The sequence below is a fragment of the Dendrobates tinctorius genome, unplaced genomic scaffold (genome assembly GCF_039654945.1).
Source record: "Dendrobates tinctorius isolate UK_male_01 unplaced genomic scaffold, ASM3965494v1 ptg000145l, whole genome shotgun sequence".
Lineage (NCBI taxonomy): Eukaryota > Metazoa > Chordata > Amphibia > Anura > Dendrobatidae > Dendrobates > Dendrobates tinctorius.
Genome location: NW_027361812.1, coordinates 9,839,936 through 9,862,690, shown reverse-complemented (window position 1 = coordinate 9,862,690; position 22,755 = coordinate 9,839,936).

Below are 22,755 nucleotides of genomic sequence, written 5' to 3'. Positions count from 1 at the left end.
GGGTCTTCCAGCAGGACAATGACCCAAAACACACTTCAAAAAGCACTAGAAAACGGTTTGAGAGAAAGCACTGGAGACGTCTAAGGTGGCCAGCAATGAGTCCAGACCTGAATCCCATAGAACACCTGTGGAGAGATCTAAAAATGGCAGTTTGGAGAAGGCACCCTTCAAATATCAGGGACCTGGAGCAGTTTGCCAAAGAAGAATGGTCTAAAATTCCAGCAGAGCATTGTAATAAACTCATTGATGGTTACCGGAAGCGGTTGGTCGCAGTTATTTTGGCTAAAGGTTGTGCAACCAAGTATTAGGCTGAGGGTGCCAATACTTTTGTCTGGCCCATTTTTGGAGTTTTGTGTGAAATGATCAATGTTTTGCTTTTTGCTTCATTCTCTTTTGTGTTTTTTCATTTAAGACAAATTAAATGAAGATAATAATACCCAAGAATTTGTGATTGCAATCATTTTCAGGAAGAAACTGAGTATTATCTGACAGAATTGCAGGGGTGTCAATACTTTTGGCCACAACTGTATCTATCTATCTATCTATCTATCTATCTATCTATCTGTGTGTAATGGAGTGTGGGTTGGACAAATGTAAAAGAGGAGGTTGGACAGAATTCACATCACAAATCTTTATTTTTGGTAAATAACATATCTTTATTTAGCCTACAAAAACGCATACCAATCCGCAGGCAAAACCGCATTGAAAAACCGCATCAAATCCGCGGCACCTGCGTTTTCTGCCAAGAGCTGCGTTTTTTGTGCGGAAAAATCCGCCGGAGAATCCGCAACATGTGCACATACCCTTACATGTGAAAAGGGGCATACATAATAAAAACGAGTAAAGTAATCTTAAACAGTACAAGTCACAAGGACCCTGCTCGAGATGAGATGACAATATCTGTACAGCACTGAGCAATATGATCATGGAACTATATAAATATGTATAAAATTAATAAATAATAATAGTATCATTGTCACAGCCTCTAAAAAGTGGGCAATTAATATCTAGAAGTGAGTCCTAACTGTTAAAAACACTGATGAGTATATATTACTTATCTATACTGATATTAACGTAGTGCCCTACCAGTCAGAGAATTTATCCCTTATCTATCCGTATAATCCAATAAACCGCACTGACTCATTTTGAATTCTATGTCCCTGACTCTATCTGGGCTGCAGCCTCCACTAGGACTCACTTCTATAATAAAAATTTATTTCAATACAAGTCAAGTTTTTTCACTAATCCCTAAAGCCCCCTTTACATTTAGCGATGCACCAGCGATCCCGACAATGATACGACCTGGTCAGGATCGCTGGTGCATCGCTAAATGGTCGCTAGTGAGCTGCCAAACAGGCAGATCTCACCAGCGACGTAGCGACGCAGCAGCGGTCGTTACTTACCTTTCAGACGCGGCGATGATGACATCCTCCCGCCCGCGTCCACGCGTCGCTCGTCGGCGCTAGCAGGAAGCCCAGCAGGAAGCGCCTGACGAGAAATGGATGTGGACGATCTCGCGCGATCAGCGATAGCCAGCGGGGGAGCCGGTCGGAGGTAAGTATCACACATAGCGATATCACTAGCAATATCGCTGCTGCGTCACAAAATCGGTGACGCTTTAGTGATATTGCTAGCGATATCACTATGTGTAAAGCCCCCTTTAGACAGGGTTTTTTGTCCATTAGGGTAATTTGTCAATAAGGATTGATTCATCCTATAGGGTTTGTTTAACCCAGTGTTAGCTTGCATCCCTCTCTGGACCCAACTTCTTCCACAATTGCACTAATGAGTGATGAAGTCTTCTTCTCTATCCATGTCTCTCAACAACTGATTACTCACCTGTAAGCTGTCACAGTGGTTTTCTTCAGCTGGCTATTTTAATGGCTCTCGGCTGCAGATTGTCTCAGTGACTCTCATTTATAGGCTGTCACAGTAGCTCTCCTCTGAAGACTGTCTCAATGACTCTCCTTTATAGGGTGTCTCAGTGGCTCTCCTTGTAGGCCATCACATTGTCTCTCCTCTGCAGTCTGTCATGGTGGCACTCCTCTGAAGACTGTCACAGTGGCTCTTCTCTGTAGGACACAGTGGCTCTCTTCTGAATGCTGTCACAGTGGCTCTCTTCTGAAGGCTGTCACAGTGGCTCTCTTCTGCTGGCTGTCACAGTGGCTCTCTTCTGCAGGTTGTCACAGTGGCTCTCTTCTGTGGTTGTCACAGTGGCTCTCTTCTGTGGTTGTCACAGTGGCTCTCTTCTGCAGGTTGTCACAGTGGCTCTCTTCTGTGGTTGTCACAGTGGCTCTCTTCTGCAGGTTGTCACAGTGGCTCTCTTCTGCAGGTTGTCACAGTGGCTCTCTTCTGTGGTTGTCACAGTGGCTCTCTTCTGTGGTTGTCACAGTGGCTCTCTTCTGCAGGTTGTCACAGTGGCTCTCTTCTGTGGTTGTCACAGTGGCTCTCTTCTGCAGGTTGTCACAGTGGCTCTCTTCTGCGGGTTGTCACAGTGGCTCTCTTCTGTGGTTGTCACAGTGGCTCTCTTCTGTGGTTGTCACAGTGGCTCTCTTCTGCAGGTTGTCACAGTGGCTCTCTTCTGCAGGCTGTCACATTGGCTCTCCTTTGCTGGCTGTTACAGTGGGTCTCCTGTTCAGGCTTTTACAGTGTCTCTTTCTTCTGCATGCTGTCACAGTGGCTCTCCTCTGCAGACTGTCTCAGTGGCTCATCTCTGTAGGCCACAGTGGCTCTCCTCTGTAGACTACAGTGGCTCTCTGAAGGCTGTCACAGTGGCTCTACTCTGCAGGCTGTCATAGTGGCTGTCTTCTGCAGACTGTCTCAGTGGATCTCCTTTATAGGGTGTGTCAGTGGCTCTCTGTAGACTGTCTCAATGGCTTTCTGCAGGATGCCACAGGGGTTATATATCTGAGGATTGTCCTATTGGCTCACCTCTATGCAATCCACAGCACTATAATATTTCCGTTCTGCTCAACCATACACAGTCATGGCTGAAAGTGTTGTCGCCCTTGATATTGTTCCACAAAAAAAAAATATTTCTCACAGAAAATTATTGCAATTACACATGCTATGTTTTACACGTGTTTATTTCCTTTGTCTCCCTTGATCTCGACTCCCGAGATCTCAACCTGCTCATGCATCGCCATTTTTCCAAAGTCCACCACAGTGAAAACAATGTGAAATGTGGGAACTCCACCAACATTTTGTGAAAGCCCAGGGCCCATTGCAGCCTTGCACCACCTGAACACCACCCACCCTCCACCCAGCTCGGGGCCCGCAGCATTGCCACACTCCTGCCGCCACCATCTTCCTGCAGTAGTGACTCTGCTTCCTGCGTTTTACAGACACTATAAGACGTGTAACTGTGCTCAGGGTGGTATCTGTAGACGAGTGTCTGACAATTGAGGGTCCTGGCTGGGTGTTAGTGTTACTGAACTTGATGAGGGTTATGTACAAGGGATAGCAGGTACACAGACAAGAATGTTTCATTCACAGCACATAGTCTTTTCACAGATGTCGTCCTTCCACTATAGTCTACTCCAGGGTCGGTATAGCACAGGGTTCCCCAACTCCAGTCCTCAAGGCCCACCAACAGGCCATGTTTTCAGGAGAACCCTGGTATAGCACACTGTTTCGCCCTAGTTCATCAAAGTCTAGCTTGTCGCCACAGTACAGTACAGAAAGTTTCTCTTGACCCGCTCAGCGGCTCTGCATCCTATCACTATGGACCTCTGGGATCTACTGCTCGGGACCCTCACTATTCCCAAAGTCTCAGTCCTCTTTAGGTCTATACCTTTGTCATTTATCAAGCTTAGGGTTTGTCGTGACACGCCATCCTATCTAAGCACACCTTTAAGGTAGAAGCCACTCTGTCTCTTCTGTCAGTTCCTAGTCATGCTTCCTCATTGTCCCATAGTCTCCTTTGCTGTAGTTCACCCAAAAGGCAGCACTGCATACTTGTTACTTCTTCAGACTAACTCAACTCTTCTCTGACAAACTTCAGGAAGCATTTCACTTGCTCTTGCACTAAGCCCTCCCTTTATGGCCTTGTCTCAACATTAACTCTCTCCATGACCCTGAGTCTGTTGCTGGGAAAACGTATCCTTTCACCTACATTCTATGTTTTTCATGCATCGTATCACTATACATTATAATACCTTACATTATCACATTACATAAGTGTAATATCTTACACTTTACATGCCACAAGATGTAGACAAGACACAGAACATTATTCAGATTATATAACACATTATACACTGCACTGATGTCTTCAAGGGGGAGCTGGAAAATATGTCCATCTCCTCACATGTCGCCTTCTTTAATGATGGTCATCCTCAACCATCTGGAACAACTGGAAGACACCAATGCACGACACCACACATATCATAACATTTTTAACCAACATTTCGTCTTCCTTCTTTTTTTTCTCTGGTACACAGAACCAGTATGATGTTTTCTTCCTTCTTGCTTCTTGAGTGACATGGAACCAGTCCTACTCGGTTAGGATTCTGGAACTACAACTATCCAAGTTTCTTTAATCCAGCAACAGTCCTTCAGGGTAACATTGACCTTTAGGAAGTGATTGATTACAGTTGTTTATTCCAAAGAATACCTATAAATCCTACACAAAACCAGGAGTAAGATAGCCAGAACTGATAAAAATGTACTTTTTATTAAACAATATATATCACAAACTATGAAAAAAAGTTAAAGATGTTAAAACAGAGGTGAATTCCACATTGTGCGCCTACACAAGTAAATTATTTAATACCAATCCAAATATGTGTATGTATATCTATCTATCTATCTATCTATCTATCTATCTATCTATCTATCTATAAAACTCCTCACCCCCCAATGAGGGTGGTCTTTTTTGTCCTTCCTCATTCTCGGGTTCTCTACCAGAGGCCTGGGAGTTTTAGGGTTCTGTGTTCTGTGCAGGATCTTACTTGTTCACAGCATTTTTTTTGGATAGAGAGTTCAGATGTTGCTCCTGGGATGTGTTGTAGCCATTCTTCCAACTTAGAGGTCACTGCTCCAAGTGCTCCTATCACCACTGAAATCACTGTTGCCTTCACCTTCCACATCTTCTCCAGTTCTCTTTGAGGCCCTGGCATTTCTCCAGAGTCTCATATTCCTTCTTTCTGATGTTGCTGTCACTTGGCATTGACACATCTATTCATTTATTATCATTGCTTTCTTTTGATCCTTGTCTACTATCACAATGTCTGGTTGGTTAGCCAACACCTGCTTATCCGTCTGGATCTTGAAGTCCCACAGGATTTTTGCCCTTTCATTCTCCACCACTTTCTCTGGGGTCTCCCACCTGGACTTAGTGGGACTTAGCCCATATGCTGTGCAGATGTTCCTGTATATAATTCCCGCTACTTGGTTATGGAGTTCGGTATATGCTGTTCCTGCTTGCATTTTGCATCCAGCCACTATGTGTTGTATGGTTTCTGAGGTATCTTTGCACGGTTTGCACCTTGGCTCTTGTCTTGTGTGGTAGATTCCTGCTTCTTTGGATCTGGTACTTAGTGCTTGCTCTTGTGCCGCTATGATTAGTGTCTCAGTGCTGTCTCGTAGTCCATATATATATATACATATATATATATATACTGTATATATATGGACTATATATCCATCTTCCTTTTGATTACATTCCAGAGGTTTTCAATGGGTTTCAGGTCTGGAGATTGGGCTGGCCATGGCAAGGATTTGATGTGGTGGTCCTTCATCCACACATTGATTGACCTAGCTGTGTGGAATGGCGCATTGTCCTGCTGGAAAAACCAGTCCCGAGAGTTGTGGAACATTGCCTGAGCAGAAGGAATCAACTGTTTTTCCAGGATAAAATTGTATGCGGCTTGATTCATACATCCTTCGCAAAGATTAACCTGCCCAATTCCAACCTTGCTGAAGCATCCTCAGATCATCACTGATCCTCTACCAAATTTCACAGTGGGTGCAAGACACTGGCTTGTACTCCTCTTCAGGTCTACGTCTAACCATTAGACGATCAGGTGTTGGGCAAAGCTGAAAATTAGACTTATCAGAGATTACCTTACTCCAGTCCTCTATGCTCCAATCCTTATGGTCTTTGGCAAACTTCCGCCTGGCTCTCATTGATAAAAGGCTTTTTTCTAGCTTTACATGACTTGAGCCCTGCCTTTAGGAGTCTGTTACGAACTGTTTTTGCCGTGCACTTCACCCCAGCTGCCATTTACCATTCCTTTTGTAGGTCACTTGATGTCATTGTGCGGTTGCTGAGTGATATTCAAATAAGATGACGGTCATCCTGGTAAGTGGAGAGTCCTTTTCGCTCTCTGCCAGTCTGTAGCTTTGTTGTCCCCAATATCTGCTGCTTGACATTGTTGTAATGGACTACCGTCTTAGAAATTTTATGGAGGCAACATGACGCTCACTGTATCCCTCTGCTAGTAAAGCCAGAATTGAGCCCTTCTTTTCCTCACTCAAGACTTTTCTTTTCAACTCCTGTGGTGACGTCATCATCATGTGATCAGGGGCGGAGCTGATCACAGGCCTTCACCATTGATCAGCTCCACCCCCTGATTACATGACGACATCACCACAGGTCCTTTAGCTGACCTCGCCTCACACGGGAGCTGCATCTTCCAGCAGGAGCTCGGCCAGGTAAGAATTTTTTTTTTTTAATTCAAATATTATGTTTCCCCGCAGGATGGAGACACATGGACCATGTGTCTCTATCCTGCCAGGGCAGATTGGAGACAGGGGGAGGCAAGATGGAGACGGGCAGGATTGGAGACAGGGCAGGATTGGAGACATTGGGGTCAGGATGGAGATGGGGCAGGATGGAGATGGGGCAGGATTGGAGATGGGGCAGGATTGGAGGCAGGGGCAGGATGGAGATGGGGCAGGATTGGATACATTGGGGGCAGGATGGAGATGGGGCGGGATGGAGATGGGGCAGGATGGAGACATTAGGGGCAGGATGGGGACATTGGGGGCAGGATTGGAGACATTGGGGGCAGGATGGAGACAGGGCAGGATTGGAAACATTGGGGGCTGGATGGAGAAAGGGCAAGATTGAAGACATTGTGGGAAAGATGGAGACAGGGCAGGATTGGAGACATTGGGGGCTGGGGTGGAGCCTGGGTGGAGTCTTACGGGGGCCCTGAAAATTTTCCCAGTATGGGGCCCCGAAATTCCTAGTGGCAGCCCTGCCCCTGCCCATATGCTGCAGCAGTTCAGGAATGTGCGGAGTGCGGACACTGGACAGTGTGCAATGGATGGATCCTCTTGGTCTGGCCTGCCCTGCCTGCTCCAGGTAAGAGTACTACCAGAGATGAGCAGGACTGAGGGACTGGGACCCAGGCGCAGGCATGATTTTGGGGGGCTCCTGGGGTGGGGGAGAACTGAACATGGCAGGCATGATTTTGGGGGCTCCATCCTGTGGGAGAACTGAAGCATGATGGCCTGGCTGCTCATGAATGGGGGGCCCCTGGCCTGGGGAGAAGGGAAGCATGGCCTTGGCTGCTCATGAATGGGGGGCCCCTGGGAAGAAGCATGGCTGCCCATGAATGGGGGGCCCCTGGGGAGAAGCATGACTGCTCATGAATGGGGGGGGCCTGGGGGAGATGCTTGGCTGCTCATGAATGGGACGGTTCATCGGGGGGAGAAGAAACATGAATTGGGCAGCCCACATAGGGGAAGAAGCAGCATAAACTGTAGGGCCACATAGGGCGAGAAGCACTATGCCAAAGGTAGACCGCATATGGGGGAGAGCATTATGAAACAAAGGGAAACAGGGGTGCCTATATATATTACCTTTCTATATGTTTACATAACTTTGTTGCCCTATGAAGGACGGGGGGGGGGGGGGCCCGAAAAATTTCTTGCACAGGGTCCCACTACAGTCTGTGTCCGCCCCTGTACAGGCCAGAATTGTTGCTGGTTGGTAGGTCATCAAATACATATTTCATGCAAATTAATTATTTAAAAGTCATACAATGTGGATATCTGGTTTTTATTTTTAGATTCTGTCTCTCACAGTTGAAGTGTACCTACAATAAAAATTACAGATTTCTCCATTCTTTGTAGGTGGGAAAACTTGCAAAATTGGAGGGTGTATCAAATAATTATTTTCCCCATTGTATATATGCATTTCTGCTTTCCAAATAACTGGCACCATTATTAGCTTTGGTCAGTCATGCATTGCTCAATGGCATACAGTCTCCCAAGGTTGATTACACGAGATTTGTTCTTGATGCTATGAGTAAAGTCTAAACAGACTTTGTTTTTCTTTGCATTCTTCTTAGTCTGATAATGAGATTTTTTTTCATCCCAACATTCCTTCAGTTTCTGTAACAAGCTTACATGGGAAAACCGCAGATTAACATGCCAACTGTTCTGCTCTCATTGAAAACTGGTTTCCCCTAAAAATACATTTTTAAAATACCTTAAATGGAAAAATATTAACAATTACTTTCACTTTGTTTAAAACTTTTCCCGTGAAACAAATTCAGACAGCGAACATGTGAAAATCCTCAGAAATGAAAAGTGCTTTACACTTCAATGCCAATATTCCTATCATCAGCAATTACACTAAATACTAACAAAGATGAACTGGAAGCTCCTGGACCCCAATGCAAAACCTGCAGCAGTCTTTGCCCACTATTGATTACACTAGTCTATTATGTGGCAGAGGAGCTCCCTGAAGCACTAGCGTCTTGCTGCAGCATTTGCTTCTGCTATGCCCCCGAGTACAAAAGCGATTTTGTAAATTTGAAAAAAAATGGAAAAACTGTAATAATGTAATAACTGTAATAATGTTTATTTAACCTGTTCCAGAACTCTGAAAAACTTTAAATATGGCGGTCCGCACTTTACTCTGCACTGACGTTCTAAAATGTCAATATAGAGTAAGCTGCTGGCAGAAGATCATGCACCTGTGGAACCATGTCAAACACACACACTTGGACTTCCTGAAGAAAAGACAGAGGTGGTTTATTTACATCTTTGCCTTCCTGATCGCTGTATACAAAAGACTGAAAAAAATGCTGTGTGTACAGATTAGTGAACATGTGATCCCTGGGTGTAGGGAAAGAGCAGAGGCTGCTGTTCCATAGAAAACCCGGACAGCACTGGTATGTAGGCATGAGGCTGATATTGCCCTATAACAGGGACTAATGTTAACTGTCCTTTCCCCAATTACAGGGGACTTCCGAAATGTAAAGAATGTAGTAATATTGTAAAATGCCTCTCAAAAGTCTTTAACGGCCTTATGCTGCATGTGGGTGGGTGTGTTTGTAAGGGAATGTGTGAAATAAATGAAAAAATAAGTAAATACAAGCAGAAGAAAGAAAAAAAAAATAAAGATGCACGGGACCTGAATGTAGAAGTTTAGAAAGCAGGCACAGGACCTACGGTCATGTGAACGGTCATGTCACTGCAAGGGGGCGGGGCTTAGCGTCCTGCTTTCAAAGAAGGTAGAAAACTTAAAGTCGGGCAAAGCGGGGTTCATACACAATACAGGCAAGCGAGGTACAGGAGGGATAAACAGACGGGAGGTCAGACAAAGCCAAAGGTCATACACAAGATCTCAGTAAAGTACCAGGGATGAGACAGAATGGATAGTCAGAGCCAAGCAGAGATCAAAACCAAACAGTCGTAGAAGGTACCAGGCAGAATCCAAAGCAGAATCCAGAGAACAGACCGAGACATACACAGAGAATCATGCAACCAGAACACAGCACTAATACACTCAGGGGTCACCACACAATGCCAAGGGCGAAAGTATAACTGACGGGGGATGGGAGCTTCCTGGGGCTATAAGAAGCCTCCCCAGAACCAATGAGAGGCCACCATAATAGGTCCCAGGTGTGCAGGTGAGAGTCTGCACTGAGGTCAGAACATTAACCCCAGCAGTGCCGGTCACCCAGCACTGGTATCATAACAGCTTGAATATCGCTCACCCTGCGAGCTGATGTTAGTGCTACCAGAAGCACAGTTTTTAATGACAAAATTCTTAGGGGTGCTGACTTTATAGGTTCAAACGGGGGACCTGTTAGTGCGGATAGTATGAGATTCAGGTCCCAGAAAGGTAATTTCAGGCTAACTATTGGCTGGTCTAGACTTGGTTGTGGCCCTGATAAACCGTGCTACTCAAGGGTTGACAGCCACATCCTGGTTATAAAGGGCACCTAAGGCCGCTATTTGTACTTTCAATGTGTTATCCGCCAGTCCCTGCTCTAAGCCCTTCTGCAGAAATTCAAGAATTTTGTTAATCTGAACCAAGTTCTTTTTGGCCAGAAGGGGGTTATTAGTATCATTCTCGCTCCGTCCTCTCTGACTTTCCTTATGACCGCCAGAATGAGAATGATCGGGGGAAAGTCATACGTCAGGCTCTGTGACCATGGGAGCATAAAGGCGTCCAGGGCCCGAGGATTCCCCCTGGGGTTTAGGGAACAGAATGCTTCCACTTTTTTGTTCTTGTAGTCAGCAAACAGATCTATGTCTGGGGTTCCCCACATTTCCACAATCTGCCGAAAAATGGACTGTTTTAGGACCCATTCTCCCTGGCGCAATTGGGCGCGGCTCAGAAAGTCTGCCCTCTGGTTCTCTGTTCCCTGTATGTGCAGTGCAGAGAGAGATAGCAGGTTTGTCTCGGCTAGGGTGAGGATTTTGGAGGACTTGTTCATTAGGGCTCAGGACCTGGTTCCCCCCTGATGATTTATATAGGCCACCGTCACTTGACTGTCCGAAAATATGCGGACATGATGACCTCGCAGCACAGGTAGGAAGTGTGTTAGGGCATAACCTACTTCCAAGAGTTCCTTTTGGTTCGAGGAGGCTTCTAATTCCTGACCTCCCCATTCACCCTGAGCCACCCTGCTGTCCATGTGTGCTCCCCAGCTCGTGGGACTGGCGTCCGTGGTAATTATGTGCTCTATTTTTATTACCCAGGGAATCCCTCTGGATAGATTGGCGTTGTTTCCCCACCAGGCTAGGGAATGAGTAGTTTTGGAACTTAGTGATAAGCGACCCTCCAAGTGGCCCCCCAACGTTAACTGGTTGGCCAGGACGTCCCATTGGAGATCTCTGGTGTGTAGTTGTGCCCATTGGACCTCCGGTAGGCAGGCTGAGAGAGACCCCAGTAGGGACATTGGCTTTCTTAGTGTCACGGAGGGATTTGCTATTGCTCTTGTCACTAATTACGCAATTTTTTGTTTTTTGTGGTCTGGGAGACGACACTCTTGCCTGTTTGAGTCCAGTGTGAGTCCTAGGAACTCCTGTACTTTGCTGTGCTCCAACCTTGATTTTTTCAGGTTTAGAAGCCAGCCGAGGTTCTGTAGAGTGTCCATCACCCTCTCCCTTTGTTCCCTGCAATTTTGTGCGGAATCGCTCGCTATTAAAAATCGTCCAGATATAAGATTATTAATATGTCCCGCTCCCTTAGGTGGGCCATCTTTTCTGCCACTATTTTTGCAAATACCCGTGGCGCTATAGATATTCCGAACGGCAGGGCTCTGTATTGAAATTCCCTTATCCCCCCCTCTATAGAGACTGCCAGTCTCAGGTATTTCCGGGAGTCTTCGTGAATGGGGATGTGATAATACGTGTCGCTAAGGTCTAATACTGTCATAAAACAGTTCGGGGACAGGATTTTGACCTCACATTCCAGAGCTTTTTGCTCTCGAGTAGAAGACCTTAGCGGGGTCACCACGTATTTTTGGGGTGGGAGAGAGAGAAAGCCTACCCTCAGGCCTGACGTGATCAAATTTAATAACCATGGACTGTTTGAGATTTTCCTCCAGGCTGGAAAGAAAAGGGTTAATCTCCCACCCACCCTGGGCAAACTGTCACTTGGAGGGTTTCTTGTCCTGGGAAGAATTGCCAAAGAGGAACCCTCTCTCTCTTTTTCTTCCCTCATCCCATCTCTGTTCCCTCTGGGGCCTTCTCTGAAAAATTTTTTGTTCTGAAAAGATTTCTTAAATGCTGCCGGCCCCAGGTTTGGAAACCCCTTTTTCCTATCCCCCACTTTCTGGAGGATGTCGTCTAGGATCTCGCCAAATAGAAATTTTCCCTCACAGGGGATGGAACAGAGCTTCATTTTTGTTTGTAGGTCTCCCGGCCAGCATTTGAGCCACAAGGTTCTCCGGGCTGCGTTTGATAGTGCTGCCACTTTAGATGATAATCGGAGTGAGTCAGCTGACGAGTCCACCAAGAAGACCACCGCTTCCCTGGTTACTGGAATAGATTCCAGAATCTTTTCCCTCAGTGTGCCTTCTCTCAGTTGTTTCTCGAGTTCAAATCCTATGGAGCTTTTTTTGAACTTCATGCGCTGCTTAGCATATTGCACAATTACCGATGTATTAAAAGATCAATGTTTTTATTCCCAACGCGTTTCGAAGCATGAACTACTTCTTCCTCAGAGGATGACAAGTAGTTCATGCTTCGAAACGCGTTGGGAATAAAAACATTGATCTTTTAATACATTGGTAATTGTGCAATATGTTAAGCAGCGCACGAAGTCCAAAAAAAGCTCCATAGGATCTGATGTGTCGGCGGTCACTTGTTTGACCCTTGGACGTGCAGCAGCTGATCACTAACTCTATATGCTTTAACTCTCCTACAGCAGGTGAGTAGATTCTATATACCTTTATAACTTTATCATCGGATAAGACCCTATTTGCGCTCTTTTGTTCCTATAGTGCAGAATATTGTTTCTCGAGTTGGTCTACCCAGACCATTAAGGCTCTGGAGTTACATGTGGCCGCTTTGGTAGGCCTGAGATTTCCTCCTGTCGATTCCCAAGCTCCCTTGAGAAAGGTATCGGCTTTTTTATCTAGACGGTCTTTAAGAGTACCCATGTCCTCAAAGGGGAGGGCGAACCTTTTTGAGGCCTTGGCGACTGCTACATCGAGTTTTGGTGCTTTGTCCCAAGATGTGGACGCCTCTTCGTCGAAAGGGTATTTTCTCTTAAGGGATGGGACCGTGGAGTTTTTCCTGTCCGGCTTCTCCCATTCTTTTTAATCAGTCCTTGGACATTTTCGTTTAATGGGAGTACCCTGCGTTTCTTTTGGCCCAGTCCCTCGAACATTATATCCTGGACCAATCTATCGGGGCGAGGGTCCAACACCCCCATGGTAGACCTTACTGCTTTTACTAATGTATCTACTTCTTCTAGGGGGAAACAATGTCGCCCCCCTGTTTCCTCATCTAAGGATGAGGAGCCGGAGTCAGATGTACTGTATGTGAAAGGATTTCTCCTGATGTTGAGGAATCCGACTGGGAGCCCACTATAATGTCCTTCTTTTTTGGTTTATCCCCCTGTTTTAGGGCTGAAAGGGCACTCTGAACCTCCGATCTTATTACGGCTCTTAGGTCAGAGGCGAAATCCGGGGTCTCCTCACAGAGCATTTCCTGGATGCATGACTCGCAGAGCTTTTTATCCCACGTTAGTGGCAGGGCTCTGTTACATGTGGGGCAATCCCTGTTTTTCTTTTTCTCCTTCTTCTTTCCCTAATAAGGGAAAATAAGTCTTTTACAATGGTGAACATTCTCGTAGATCACTCACCCATATATGCGGTTGCAGGTACCAGTTCGGGAGGTGGAATCAAGTCCTGAGTAGGACGATCCCCAGATGGCGACTTGCTCCTTGCGGCTGACTCGCTACGCCGCGTGGAGTGACTGCTGGAACAGCTGTCCCTGTCCCGTTCCTTCTGCCGGTGTTGCTGCTGTTGCTGCTGCTGCTGTTGTTGCTGCCTGGCTTGCTGCCTGGGCTGCTGCTCCTGCTGCTGGTCACTGTCCTCCATTATGCACAGGATGCTTCCAGCCAGGAGCAATTTTTTTTTTAAATTTTTCGGCGTGTGACGTCATTTCCGCTCCCATCCTGCACCGCTGTATCCCGGGAGCGTGCACCGCACCTGCGCCGACCCGGGGACCCGGAATTGTCGCTATTTCCGGGTCAGCGGCCATTTTGGTACACCCTCTGTACCATGGCGCTGCCCTCGTGTGTCCCGAATCCCCACCAGCCCCAGCCTCCTTTCCGGAGCGACGGCTCAGTCCTCTCCCTCCCGCTCACCCTGTCGAGCCCATCGGCTGCAGTGGCGGCAGCTTTAGACACCGACCCCGCCGTGACAGGGGCCTCCCCGCTGTCAACCCCCGTACCGGATCGGCCCCGGCTCCTCAGGTACTCTGCTGCTCCTGCTTCTGTAGGTCACCCATCAGGGACAGGAACCCAACTGGGGGCGGAGAAGAGGTGCCGCCCTTTTTATCTGTAGGTTCCTGTCCCTGATGGATGGATCCCCTCTCTCCGTGGTGCTGTCATGGGTGAGAGAGAAATAGACATTTATTTCCTATTATTCTTCACATTTTACCTCGATATCTTTACATAAACCCCAGTAATATAAAAATGACATAAAAATTAAGCCCCATGTATCACAAAAAATAAGCAAAAATGATTTATATATCCAAACCAGAAATGTTTAGAGCCATTAAAATTAGGATCAGGATTGAGGGAAAAGGACTTAGTCATGAACTGATGGTAAAGAATAATTTGTAACTTGTACTTCCTTTATTATAACTCAAAAAGGGAAATAAAATATCAGGAAACTGGACGATGAACAAATGCTGTTTCTAAATATTTAAGTGTACTGCATTATCAGAGCGACCTATTTTTAATTCTGGTTCGTGTTTAGTTTAAATTTTTTGTCAGTTTTTTTTTCCAAGTCAACTGTATGAAAACAAAAAATTAGAAATTTTCACACTGGCCACTGAGATTATTTTAGACACATAATTCCTGTCCAGTCTTCTGTATTTTCCTTATCATCCACGTTACAATGACAGGTAACACAGCTGATAGCACAGGATCCACCGAGGAGGAGAGCAGGCCCAGGCTAAGCCACAGAAAACCAGAGAGGTTGGTAACTAAGCGGATTGCAGACCCCAGATCCTATCCACACAACTAGCAGCAGCCGTGGAGTGTACCTACGATGATCCTAGCCGCCTCGGCACAGCCGGAGAGCTAACTAAGCCTAAAGCAAGAAAGGGGAAATCTAAACTGCCCCAGAGCTGACCCCAAAGCAATAGATAGCCCCCAAACATATATTGTCGGTGAGACGAGATGAAAACACAAACGCAGGCTGGAAAATAGACTGAGCAAATGATGGGGCCCACACTGACTAGACAGGACAGGAAAGGAAAGACACTGTCTGCAATCACGCAAAAAATCCTGCAAAAAGTCCAACACGTCTGATGCACAAAAACACTGAAGTCGCACGACTTCGCCCCCCTACTATATCAACACTCTGGTATATTCTGAAAGCAGAGCAAAAAGAGACCAATCTAACAGAGGACAAAACAAACTGGCACAAGCAGTAACATATGGGCGGTGATTCAGCACAGCCCCAGCCGGGACTGGCTGACCCACACAAAACAGAGATAGACAAAACCAGATCAAATGCAAACAGAATAGCAAATGAACCACTTAGCTGAACATGCAGGGACAGAGCTGGAGACATCAGACCTCAGGAGCCACAGGAAGAAAATCACCAGCAGGGATAGAGGGAGTCGGCTGTCTTAAATCCCAATCTGAAACCCCAGATCTCCAATCTTCATCCTCATTATCAGCAAGCCTCTGTAAACAACAAGACAAGGGGGAGGGAACACAGTTACATCGGTGGGCCCTGCGATAGAGAAAGGGGACGTGGAGACCTCCTGCACTCCCCTGAGTCAGTGTCCCTAACGCTCCTAACGTTCCCTATGCCGGTTCCGCATCGGGCGCCGCTCAGGATACCTGTCGCCCTAGCACACCCTACACATATCCCTTGCTAGGGAGCTGGGTGGCGCAGACACTGGCCCCACCGCTGTACTAACACACACGAAGGAAAAACACAAACAGGGGAATACCACTTAGCTTTACTCTATTGCTCTTGCTCCTGGCAACAGAGTCCACCACCAGAATGTAGGTCTCCTCCTGAAACGCTGCCACCAAGCTCTGTCAGAGCTGCAAGGAAATCCGCTCTGACTCCTTTCACACCAGGGCTCTGACCATGCTGCAAGGAACGCTCTCCAGCTCCTTCCTCCACCAAGGATGGTTGAAATGAGTACTATCACCAACGCTGATTGCAACACCTGTGACTCTTTTATAGCAGAGCCAGCAATCACACCTGCATTGTAAATGTGCACTTAACTAAAGAAACAGAGTGCAATGACGCTCACCACCACTGGGGGCAAACTTAGAACAAACGACACCACAGTGCAATAATCCAAATGGCCACCAGGGGCAAAAACATCTCTAAGCACAGCTTTGAGAAAAAAAAAGGTTACCTGTGCTTTTATACGTCATGATCCCGCCTGGATCATGACAAAGGTAAAATGGTAAATATGTATTAATGAACAAGTAGAGTAAGGTAAAATGGCAAATATTTATTAATGAACAAGTAGTGTAAGGTAAAATGGTAAATATTTATTAATGAACAAGTATCATACAAATCAAGACAAACATGTAAATGGATGTGTGAAGGACAAACAAATGGATACCAGCCTGAGGGGAGCACAAGCACACTATATCAAGTGATGTGTGTATGAAAACTGTGCTGAGGCAAGAGAGACCCACTATCCACCTATGCAATAAATATGCAATCCCTTGGTAAAGCAGCATCACATACGCAAAACGCGCATCGGGGTCTTGTCTTCCAGTATCTTGAGGCCAGCCTTTTTGTACTACATCTATGGTAAGATTTTATTCCTCCCCCTCCTTCAATTTACATTGATGCTATTTTGGCTGTATTCTGCTATTTAATGCATAGGAGGATGATGGGTCCCTCTTGCCTCAGCACAGTTTTCACAAACGTCACTTGACATAGTGTGTTTGTGCTCCCCTCAGGCTGGTGCCCATTTGTTTGTCCTTCTCACATCCATTTACATATTTTTTTTGATTTTTATGATAATTGTTCATTAAGAAATATTTACCATTTTACATTTCACTCCGTTTTCTCTTGTGTTTTGAGAATGCCTCGGAGCTGGCTCTTGTTTGTATGAGTGGATACTTTCAGATGTACACTCATTTTTGCATTTAATTTGCGACTAGGTTTTTTGTCTCTCTTTTCTTGAATCCTGTTGGGACAACATCAGTTTCAAGGTTGAGCCAGTCTTGCTTTTGCATTAAAGGCCGCCCAAAGAATGGTCAGGTCACGTCTATTGGCAACTTCACGGCTTACAAAGCCTGAAATGATTAAAAGAAGCTCAAAAGAACATGTGCACAGCAAGCAGTTTTTACATTGCAGTAAATATGTTCATACTTTTAAACGTTTTTAAGTGCTTTTCCAGGCAGGTTTTGAAGCGGACTCACCTGAGAAAGATCTCATGTTACATACCATTATTAGGAATAATGCAGGTTTACAAAGTACCTATTCATTTCATTACAGAATGAGCTAACATAAGCTGCCATTTCTGCATTAAACCGATGACTGGGTAAGAGAACAAAAAAAAAGCCAGTCACCTGACTACATGATGGCAACGGGACTTTCCAGTTTATAATAATTTTTTTTAAAGTATATTCATCGTGCATTACAAGAAAACCTTCTTAAAGGTTTGCGCTGTCAGCACGGTGTCCGAACACTTTACCGAAGGCTAAGTGCACATATATGTATGTTGGGAGCTTTTCGCGGCATACATGGCATGTTTCCTATAGGCCCCCACTCTCCTAATGGAGGCCAAAAGTGTGTACTTTTGACCTCGATCTAGCAGGTTTGCATCGGTACACTGTTTGTATTACTATATAGAAAAGTGCGGCAGACTGAGGAGAAAAATGCCATGCATATATCATGCTATATCCGACTTTCCTTTCTGTTACAGTGGGTCCTTATAGTGCACATACCCCAAACTCTGGCCAGCATGGTGAGTATATTTGGCCAGCGACGTCGGGCGGGTCCCTCGAGTATAGTTGACCTGTGAAGCCAGGTGGGTCCCCTGAGTATTTTTGGCATGCGACGCCGGGCATCACACTTTCACCTGGCATCACACTTTCAACTATATCAGCATCCTTGATACCGATACAGTACATAGAATCATAGAATCATAGAATCGTAGAGTTGGAAGGGACCTCCTGGGCCATCTGGTCCAACCCCCTGCTCAAAGCAGGATTCGCTAAATCATCCCAGTCAGATGTCTGTCCAGCCTCTGTTTGAAGACTTCCATTGAAGGAGAACTCACCACTTCTCATGGCAGCTTGTTCCACTCATTGATCACTCTGTCAAAAAGTTTTTTCTAATATCTAATCTGTGTCTCCTCCCATTCAGTTTCATCCCATTGCTTCTAGTCTTTCCTTGTGCAAATGAAAATAAAGTTGATCCTTCTACAATGTGACAGCCCTTTAGATATTTGTAGACAGCTATTAAGTCTCCTCTCAGTCTTCTCTTTTGCAAACTAAACATTCCCAAATCCTGCAACCTTTCCTCATAAGACATGGTTTGCAGACCGGTCACCATTCTGGTCGCTCTTTTCTGAACTTGCTCAAGTTTGTTGATGTCTTTTTTAAAATGTGGACACAATATTCCAGATGAGGTCTGGCCAAAGAGGAGTAGAGGGAAATAATGACTTTACGTGATCTAGACTGTATGCTTCTGTTAATACATCCTAGAATTGCATTTGCCTTTTTTGCTGCTGCATCACACTGTTGACTCATATTCAGTCTGTGATCTATTAGTATACCCAAGTCTTTTTCACATGTGCTGTTGCTTAGCCCTATTCCTCCCATTCTGTATATGCTTTTTTCATTTTTATTGCCCAGATGTAGTACTTTGCATTTTTCCCTGTTAAAAACCATTCTGTTAGTTGCTGCCCACTTCTCCAGTTTATTTATATATTTTTGAATCCTCTCTCTCTCTTCTCTAGTATTAGCTATCCCTCCTAGCTTTGTGTCATCAGCAAATTTAATCAGTTTACCCTCAATTCCTTCATCTAAATCATTGATAAAGATGTTGAACAATACAGGGCCCAGGACAGAGCCCTGTGGTACCCCACTTGAGACATTCTTCCAACTGGATGTGCGGCCATTTACGACCACTCTTTGGGTCCGATCACTAAGCCAGTTATGAATCCACCTAACAGTTGCCTTGTCCATTCCATACTTAGTCATTTTTTCAATAAGGATTGTATGAGATACTTTGTCAAATGCTTTGCTGAAGTCAAGATATACGATATCTACAGCATTTCCTTGATCCACCCAATCAGTGATTCCATCATAGAAGGAAATTAAGTTAGTCTGACATGACTTATTAGTTACAAACCCATGCTGACTCTGTTTAATCACTTCATTCTTATCCAGGTACTGACATACATGTTGTTTAATTATTTGTTCAAAGATCTTTCCTGGTATAGAAGTCAGACTCACCGGCCTATAGTTGCCTGGGTCCACCTTCTTCCCCTTTTTGAAGATAGGAACAACATTTGCTCTTCTCCAGTTTTCTGGGACTTCTCCTGTTGTCCAAGAATTTTCAAAGATTATGGAGAGGGGTTCAAAAATTTCTTCTGCTATCTCCTTCAGTACTCTGGGGTGTAATTCATCTGGACCTGGAGACTTGAATTCATTTAGGTTAGCTAAGTGTTTCCTCACTATCTTTCTGCTTATAGATATCCTGGATTCTTCTATTCCCTTAATAGGACAGTGAAGAACAGTTGATGTTACGTTTCCTTTGTGAGGGAAAACAGATGCAAAATAGGAATTTAAAAGTTCGCCCTTCTCAACATCCTGTCTTACCATTTCATCATTTTCATCCTGTTAAAATCCAATAGCATCTTTGACTTTTCTTTTACTTTTGACATCTCCCCAAAATCCTTTATTATTGCTTTTGACATCTCTTGCAAGTCTCAATTCATTGTCAGCTTTAACTAATCTGTTTTATGCCCTGCAGGTTCTGCAGACAGCATTATATTCTTCTTTCGATATGCCTCCCTCTTTCCATTTTATAAATATTATTTTCTTTCTTTTTAGCATGTGCTTAAGTTCTGTGTTCATCCATCCTGGCTTCCTTAAATGCTTCCTATTCTTCCCTCTTTTCGGAATTGTTAACAATTGTGCTTTGAGAATTTCATTTTTCAAGATTTCCCATCCTTCCTGGACGTTTTTGTCTTTAAGGATATCCAGCCATTGGATCCCTCCAATTCTCTTTCTGAATCCCTTAAAATCTGCCTTTCTGAAATCTAACCTTGACGTCTGAGTCTTCACAGGTCTTCCTCCTCTAGTTATCCAAAATTCTAAAATAGCAAGGTTGCTACCTCCTAGGGTCCCAGCCACTTTTACCTCCTCAACCATTTCCTCCCTGTTTATATGGATTAGATCCAAGGTAGCAGTTCCCCTTGTTTTCTCCCCTACCTTTTGGAAGATAAAGTTGTCAGCAAGAGAGGATAAGAATTTCCTTGACCTGTTAGTTTTGCCTGAGAGAGATTCCCAACAAATGTCTGGATAGTTGAAATCTCCCATGACCACTATGTCATATTTTTTGGAGAACTTGGCCATTTGATGCATAAAGAGTTCATCCATATCTTCAGCTTGCACAGGCGGCCTGTAGTAAATGCCTACAATGGTGTCCTTTCCATTGTTCTGTCCTTGTATTCTTACCCAAACAGTTTCCACAGAACTCCCAGTCTCTGAAGCTTCAATCTCTGTGCAGATATACGCGTTTCTAACATACAATGCGACACCCCCTCCTCGTTTATCAAGTCTGTTTCTTGCAAATAAGTTGTATCCTTCTAGTCTTGTATTCCAATCATGTGTATTGTCCCACCAAGTTTCAGTGATTCCAATGACATCATATTTCTTTTCCTGTGTTAGTATTTCCAGTTCTCCTTGTTTGTTGCCCATGCTTTGTGCATTAGTATAGAAACATTTTAGTTTGTGATTGGTTTCTCTTTCTCCAATATTTTTATTAATTAGATTCTTTTGTCTTTGTTCTTCCTTTCCACTTCTAATAGCGGAGTTCTCAATAGCATTTGTCAGGTGTATGGCTTTTTCAGGTCTTTTGCTTCCCTTCCCATGTTGTTCTAGTTTAAAGCTCTCCTTACAAGTGTAGCAAGGCGACTTCCAAATACATGTTTTCCAGTCTTCGTAAGGTGCACCCCATCTCTAGCAAGTAGTCCATCGTAAAGGTAATTCACTCCGTGATCCATAAATCCAAATCGTTGCTGACGGCACCATCGACGTAGCCAGTTGTTCACCTGCAGAATCTTATTCCACCTCCTTGTTCCATGGCCATCCACTGGGAGGATGGAAGAGAAGACCACCTGCGCTCCCAGTTCTTTCACTTTCTTGCCTAAGTCTTAAAAATGTCACTGCAGATGGTTTCCAGGTCGTTTCTTGCGGTGTCATTTGTCCCCACATGTAGTAGCAGGAATGGGTAGTCATCTGTAGGTCTGAAGAGTCCTGATATCCTGTCAGACACATCTTTAATTTTTGCACCAGGAAGACAGCACATTTCTCTTGAAGTTATATCCGGTCTGCAGATAGCGGCCTCTGTTCCTCTCAACAGGGAATCCCCCATGACCACCACTCTCCGCTTCTTCTTCACAACAGTTTTCTTTCTCCATCGAGGAGGACTCTGAAGGTGTACAAGGTTGCTGTTTGTGGGCAAAGTCTTATCCTAATGTACTGAGCAGTTGAGCAGTTGAAAGTAATGATGGAGGAGGGAACATCAGCAGACCATCCCTCTATCATCATTCCTCCTCTGGGTCTGATGTCTCAGCGCAGTAGGTGTGATGATGTGATTACAACGCACCCGCTGTACCAACACGTGCAGATGATCTGAAGACACCATGAAGAAACCTGAGCAGCAAGGGAACAGGCAGAGGTGAGTATTTTTTTTTTTAATTTGGGGTGCCTATTATACTGTATGGAGCACTATGTGGGTGCATGATATTGTATGGAGCACTATCTGAGGCCTATTATGCTGTATGGAGAAGTATGTGGGACCACTATACTATATGGAGCACTATGTGGGTGCATTAAGCTGTATAGAGCACTATGTGGGCCCATTATACTGTATGGAGCACTATGTGGGCCTGCTATACTGTATGGAAGATTATGTAGGGTCATTATACTGTATGGAGGACTATGAGGGACTATTATACTGTAGGTAATACTATGTGGGGCTATTACACTGTATGGGGCACTATTTGATTCCATTATACTGCATAGATATATGTGGGCCTATTATAGTGTATGAAGAACTATGTTGGCCACTATACTATATGGTAGGCATTGCAGGGCCCGGTTATACTGTGTGGAGTACTATGTAAGGCCACTATACTGTGTTGAGCACTATGTGGGCCAATTATTCTGTATATAAGGCAATACAGGGCCGCGTTATACTGTATGGAGGCTTATTTGGGGTCCATTATACTGTATGGAGGACTACATGGGGCATTTTACTGTATGGCAGGCAAAGCAGGGCCCAGTTATACTGTATGGAGCATTATGTGAGGCCATTATACTGTATAGAGGACTATGTGGGGACATTATACTGTATGAAAGACTATGTGAGGCCACTATACTGTATGGCAGGCAATGTAGGGCCCCGTTATACTTTATGGAGGACTATGTAAGGCCATTATACTGTGTGGAGCACTATGTCTGGCCATTATACTGAATGGAGCGCTATGTGGGCTATTATACTGTATGGACCACTATGTGAGGCCATTATGCTGTATGGAGCACTATGTGGGGCCATTTTACAATATGGAGCACTATGTCTGGCCATTATACTGAAT